The sequence below is a fragment of the Oreochromis niloticus genome, linkage group LG18 (genome assembly GCF_001858045.2).
Source record: "Oreochromis niloticus isolate F11D_XX linkage group LG18, O_niloticus_UMD_NMBU, whole genome shotgun sequence".
NCBI lineage: Eukaryota > Metazoa > Chordata > Actinopteri > Cichliformes > Cichlidae > Oreochromis > Oreochromis niloticus.
The window spans coordinates 26,162,980-26,170,382 of NC_031982.2; positions in this window are offsets into that span (position 1 = coordinate 26,162,980).

Sequence of the window (7,403 nt, forward strand, 5' to 3'; positions counted from 1 at the left end):
CCATGAAACGGTGAAAGAAAATTTGGAGAAGCCCAACCCAAATGTGAAGCTCACGGACTGAGTGAATGACGCTTTTTTCCCTTTTACTTCCAGGAATTCCAGGTTATGCATGTCTACCTTTAGTGAAGCCGCAATTATCTGCTCTAAGCTGTTGAAATGGAGAAACCATGCTCAAACACAATCAATCAGATAACCTCAAATGCAACTACTAAACAAACAAACAAACAAAAAATACTCGTTTTACTTTTCAAAAATCATGACCCTGTTGCTCAAAGATTCCACAAACCTTGCTCTCAGCTGTTCAGTTAACGATTTTTCTACACTGCACTTCATCTGACAACCAAAGTAGCTCAACTGAGGGTGGCTGCATTAACATCCTGTTACTATATCAATGTTGTCACATCTCCTGAGCTCTCATCATCATTATCCATGTAACCACTGTGGTGATTCAATCTTTCGTCAAACTCAGATGTCACACAGGTCTCAAGCACCGAGTTTATCCTGCTTGTGCCGGCTTTTTCTGGTCCACTTATTCCCTGAAAAAACTAGTTTGATCCTGCCTGTCTTGGCTTAAAACAGTTACATTTCCTGGTCAAATAAAGCTTTAAAATGTGATTTGTGAGAGTGATTCAATAGATTTTTAACATTTTTTGGATTTTGAAACATGATTTATTTACATTAGCTCAACCTAAATATCAAAAACTGGGTAAATAACATCAAAATAACCTGGACTGGAAATTGGCATTCCATCATTTTGATACAAATTGTCAAAATGATGGGTAAAAGACTTTAAGTGTTCAGGAAGACTAGAAAAGTTCCAGTCCAAAAACTCCAAAAGTCCAAGAAAGACCAAACAATTCATTATTTGGAAACATGTCAATAATATTTGGAGTGTATATTAATTAAAGGAGGAGGCTCTGATTGTAGCAGTGAAAGGTGGTCTTAAAATAACTGAGAATGGATTCAATGTTTTATAGATATTGAAATGGTAAATATGCTTGAGAGTTCATTTTAAGAGAAAAGTGAGGAAGTGGTTCAGTTTCCCAGCATGCCGTTCTTTAAGATGAAATCAGTTCATTCATTATATGTATTTAGTGTATTTAGCGGTTCCCTTACTCAGGTTTGTTTGCACCACTGAATAAAATGAAAAAGAGGGGAAAAAACCTCTTTGAGTGAATCAATCCAAATTTTGATAATAACTTGAGAATTTCAACAGCAAACGCCTTGTAATTTATTTATTTTTCTTTATTTCCGTAGTAGAAACGAGCCTTGATAGCCTCTGCCAGAAAAACTTTAGCATCAGACATTCATTTCCTGCAGTCTGGTGAGTTTGATGCTCTAGTTTGATATTATTCTACATCAGTTTACAGTGAAAATGTGTTTATGTAAACAAAAATCAGACAAATTTTCTCACTTTTCCTTATGTATCATTTCTCTTAGTGTCACAGGTTTAAAATTCAGTCTGATGGTAGGATACTTTGTGTCTTTTAAATGTGTGTGTGTCATGCATTCATTTCAAGAATAAATTAAGGTAAATTTCAAAAACAGTGGACTTTTATAGCGCAGATGTATTTTAGCAAAATCTCTGTCCATGTTTAAAAGCTTTCAACATGTTTAAACAAGCCATATGTAATAATTTTAAGAAATTCTCACCTCATCTCAACTCTGTCAGTGTTAACGGTAATTTCTTTTCACTCACATCAGAATTTTCACATTTCCATCATGTGCATAGATGTGGTAACCACCAGCAGCACGATGATTCAGTGTTTCCTCATACCACAACGCACTTACATCTGAAATCACGCAGGGCTCAAGTGTTGAGTTTATCCTGCTTCTGCCGGTTTTTTCTGGTCCACTTATTCCCACTACTTTTAAAAATCTAGGTTAATACTGCCTGTCATGACCTAGGACATGCTTGCAAAAGAATGTCTAAGGAGTTTAATTTTTAAGATTAAACTCTAAAAGTTGAACTTTTATTTGGGTAAGTAATTCCAACATAAACTTGAGTGGAAGATAGCTCTACAGACCAAAATAAAAACAGATCATTTTGATTTGAATGTAAATGTGTGCAGTGCTTTGAGTGGTCAGTAAAAGTGCCGTCCAAACAATTAATTACTTGGAAATTTGTGTATAATATTTTTAGTTTGTAGTTTTAGTTGAACTAAAAGTGTAAATTAGGAAAAAAGTAAAATGAGGAAGTAATTTAGTTTCCCAGAACCATCTGTCACCCTTTAAGATGAACTCATCCTGTGCTCATACAGTAAACACTTAGTGAAAGATGTGATTGTCCTTTTATTGAAGTTCATTGCCTTTAATTTACAAAATAAACTGAGGGTTTCTTTTTATTAGACATTTTAAATAAACCTCAATTTCAATTCAATTTTATTTATACAGCGTCAAATCACACCAACAGTCATATGGCCCCCCTATGAGCAAGCACTTTGGTGACAGTGGGAAGGAAAACTCCCTTTTACCAGGAAGAAACCTCCATCAGAGCCAGGCTCAGGGTGGTGCAGTCATCTGCCATGACTGGCTTGGGTGAGATGAGGAAGACAGGATAAAAGAGATGCTGTAGAAGAGAGCCAGAGATAATAATAAATAATGATTAAATACAGAGAGGTCTATAAACACATAGTGACTAGAAATAGTGACTGAAGGAGAACTACTTCCCCCAGCAGCCTACACCTACTGCAGTATAACTAAGGGAGAATTCAGGGTCACCTGATCCAGCCCTAACTATATGCTTTATCAAAAAGGAAAGTTTTAAGCCTAATATTAAAAGCAGAGATAGTGTCTGTCTCCCAAATCCAAACTGGAAGCTGGTTCCACAGAAGAGGGGCCTAAAAGCTGAAGGCTCTGCCTCCCATTCTACTTTTGAATACTCTAGGAACAACAAGTAGGCCCACAGTTTGAAAGCAAAATGCTCTAATGGGCTGATACGGCAGTATGAGGTCATTAAGATAAGATGGGGCCTGATTATTCAAGACCTTGTATGTGATTGTATGTGATGTACGTGATTCTGTGAAAATGTGTCTGCCTGGGACCAAGAGCCCCCTTAAAAGAAAGTATTATATAAAAAAATAAGAAGATTACCGACATTCACTGGATAACTTGATAATAGACTTTAATCTGTGGCACTCTCGCCAACCCTTAGCTCAACCCCAACGTCAGCCAAGCAAACTAGTGAAGACTCAGCCTCCAGTAAACTGGGAGAAATAATTATTTGGGCCTCTGATGAATTTGTAAGTTTTCTCACTTACAACGAAATGAATGAAATGAAATATCAACCATGGTGGTGGAGTGGTTGGGATTGGTTCCTGAGTGGAATGGTTCCTGTGTCGACAGAACACTTTATCAATCTCAGAGAGACACTGAGTTATAAAAGCAGCATACAAAAAAAAAAAGACAGCAAAGCAGCAGAAATGTTGAAGTATAAATGTCAATATAAAAGAACACGAGTAATAATTTGCATGTATTTATTTTGATTTTGTTTCTATTTGATGTATAATAGAAATCATGTTGCCAAAATCATTTTACTGATCATTTTTGGTCAATTTCACTTTGAAAATTCACTTCACTTTGCTTTTTAGGAAAGTTACAGTAAAATTATTCTAGCTTTCACCACACGAGGGCAACACATCCACGGGAATCATTCTCCTCCCATAAACTTGACACTCAGCAGCTCCTCCTGTCTTTTGCACTCATCCATCATACTGCAGTGCTGCTTTAAACAATTTATTAGCCAATCAACTTTACAGTTTCACAGCCCGTTAAATCTTTCCATTTATAGAAGTGTCCTATCTCTGTACTGCTGGAAATGTACAGCACTGCTTACACATAGATTTTTAGGATTCAGTGTTTATAAGGGAGTACTTTTGTCATCTATGCAAAAAAAAAAAATCATTCAGAACGTACACGTGCAGACTGATTAATTACAGTTAATGCTGTAATGCAGTAAAGGAAGCATAAACTCCAAAGGAACTCCAAATTTATGCTTATCCTCTAAGTGACAATATACAATTCACATTTAGTTTTTTATTTTATATCTTTATCAAAGTCTTAATCTATCTCATAACAGAAAGAAAAATAAAGCTGTTGGAAATAAATAAATACCTGTAAACTCACCTGAAGTGAAAATGATATAGAGGAGGAATGAGAGAGAGCAGACTGAATATATACTTTTTGTTGTTTTCCACACGACAAACAAGAATAAAAGACTTTCCCCACCCCTAACCTCTTTTCTTGGATTATTTACTGCATGAAAAACACAAACCCTTGGATTCATTTCAGTGACACTTCTGTGTGAACGCAGTCCTGACAGCTCCGGCACTGGATTGACCCAGATACATGCAAATGCACATTGCAAGGAGATTACTATGTAATAAAAAGGTGCAATTATAATTATAAAAAGGTGCAAAACTCTGTGTTGTTTTGTGGCCAAATGGGGGTTTCAAAAAGCAGGTTTATCTTACACTGTAAAACCCCCTGTATGTCATCCAGGGAAGGACGGATGTTGTTTTGCTTTGTTGTGTTTTAATGTGAAGTGTGTTTATTTATTTTTTATATTGCATGTTTTGGTTATATTTTGTGCAGTGTTTTATTTATATTGCATGTTTTTGGTAACACCGTCAATCTGTCCTGGAGAGACTCCACCCTTTTCCCTATTTTACTGATTGGACACACCTGAGAGAAAAGGAGTGAGTGGTAATTTACAGGGAGTGCTCAGTGACACAGCAGTGTGGTGGAGCTAGGCGTCAAGCGGGCAGGAGGATACAGCGCCGTCAAGCAAGGATGCGGAGCGAGCGGTCCGACTGCTGCAGCAACAGGAGGCCAGATTACGCGTCTGCGGGAACTAGAGGCGGCGAGGCGGGCCGGTGCCGATAGGCGGTTGCAAAGAAGAGGCGGGCAGAGTTGAGAGCTCTGCCCACCCGGGGTAAGTCTTTTGACTTGTCCCCTTAATGAATGAAAGCCGCCTAAAAGAGTAGTGACTGCCGCTGCCTTTCTTTTTTTTTTAGCGCACCGGTGCGGAGACGAAGGCGAGGACGCCGCTGGGTTTCCCTTCTGTACCGCTTCACTGGATTTTTAATCATTAGTGACTTTTATACCGTGGCGGATGCCACTGGACTTTTAATGTTGAGTTTTATTGATTTTATTTTTTATTGTGTTGTCCCCTGGCCAGGGCTGTTTTTAATTCGTTTTATATTTTTAACTGTTTAATTATAATAAATTATATTTTAGCCTTAGTTTTTAATTAGTGTGCATTCCCTTGGCTGCTCCACTGCTCTGTCCGTTTTGAGGAAGGTTTCCCTCCTTTTAATAACACTGTGCAAAAATTACCTTCCCTCCGTTACCAACCTTCTCAACAGCAGTCTGTAATTGCATCAGGTGTATCGAGTAAGTAAAGGCATTCCTTTGTATTTAGAAACTCTGTTGCACTCAAGCATCTTTTGTCCAACTTGATATATATTTCCCATAAAACCAGTGGCTTCTAGGGACTCTAATAACTGTGGAGGAGCTCAGGGTGGTTTGATGGGTGGACGTGACCCTGAGAGAGTCCAATATTTATTTAAGATGTTAAATAGAATATATATCACTGTTATCTAGGGTGGTCACGATGTCAAATTTTATCCTTGTCACAAAGTGTCACAACATTTGTTAAAAAAGCAACCTAAAACTAAACTGGATAAACAGCTGATAAAAATATTATAATATGGATTGAAGGTCGTCCTGTGTATCCTGCTATCCTATGCCATTTAGTGCCATGATATTGATGTTTCATTTTTAAATAACATGGTTATCATCAGTACTCAGTTATAATGGCACCACTGTTTCTAATTCTGGGTGCTCCAAACAGGCCATTTGTTTCATTAGGAGGAAATATTTAGCAACAACTAAGCCCTATGCAAGACCTTTTGGAAATACTCGTTTCAACAGCTGGAGCAACTGGCTTCACATACTTCTGCTGTTGGGAAGGTACTGGAGGACTTTAAATATTAGTCACACTGTCTGAAGCATGCTTTCACTCGTAGTTTGGACATTTTCTTGTCTCTTAGGAAAACAGGAAACTAATGGTTGATTAGAAAATTTCAACCATCATGAGGTCACCAATCAAACCTCTATGATTTTTTTTTTTCTTTACCACAGAGAAAACTATTTCCCTGATTATAACCCAGTGGAGTCAGTGGGATTTTTTTATTCACTGTGGTTGTGTAAAGGTTTATCAAGTCTGAGGCTTGTTAGGGCCTCAGAAATTCTTCTGTCTGCCTGCCCTACAATATTAATAATCAGAAAACAAACACTGAGTCACCAGACTAAGGACCAGTATTGCTGAGCTTGATAACTCTTCTTCTCACTCTGCTACCATGGTTTTACTATACTTCAGTAGAATTTCTGGTATCTGTATTTTACAGGACATGAGGCTAATTATTCACAACCATATTCATTAATTTTGGAAATGTACAATGTAGTTTTAAGAATGTAGTGAATTCCCGTTGTTTAAATATCAATGCAAAACCTAAAGTCAATTCTCAAAATTCACCATTTTCTGCCTCTGTACCTGGATAGCGGCTGGCTGCAGCACCCAAGGACTCCTCGAGCAACATCTGTCTCTCTCTAGCAGCACCTGTCCCTCTCCACCTCCTTCAGTTCACCTCATCATAAACTCATTATCATGCTCTGTGTTGTGATTTACTTTTATTTGTGTTTGACAAGTTTTGTGGTCTTGGCAGATATGTCACAAACCATGTCTTGGCTTTTTGTGGAGCTGAATGCCATGTCAACTGAGTGAGTGAGCACATGAAAACCTATTGAAGCTATATTATAAAACTATATTGTGACTTGTGATTCTTTTCCCTATGCTGAAACACTACACAGATCTTTCCCACACCTGCATGAACTGAACTGAATTGCTCTAGCCCACTTAACATCACAGTACGATGAATTAGATGAATTACATTAAATCATGTACCAACTGTCAACAAAACATTAGCAACATGTTTTCAGACAGTACGTAACATTTAGAAAAAGCCCAAAGTCGGCCTGTGGATCCCACAGAGGCATTTCCCTCTGGACAAGCAAGGCAAGTGCTTGAGAAGGCAAGCTCCATGTTTTAAGTACATAGGTTCATTGAATTGCTTTTAATCATTAGTCTAATTTTTGTAGTGCTGTGTTGTTGCACTTCAAATTGTTGTTGCAGAAAGCTGTTACAGTTTTTTAAAACCAAAAATAATAAGGCAGCTGATGTATTTATAGTAAATAGAATTTTGTTGTTCTATTTTGTTAATTTTAGTTGGCCTATGACATTCAGTATCCTAGTTAACATTGTAATGTTCACATATGCTCTCAAGAACCAGACGTTTTGATCTCACCACGGTTTATTGTATAGGACACGGGCTGTTAACCCC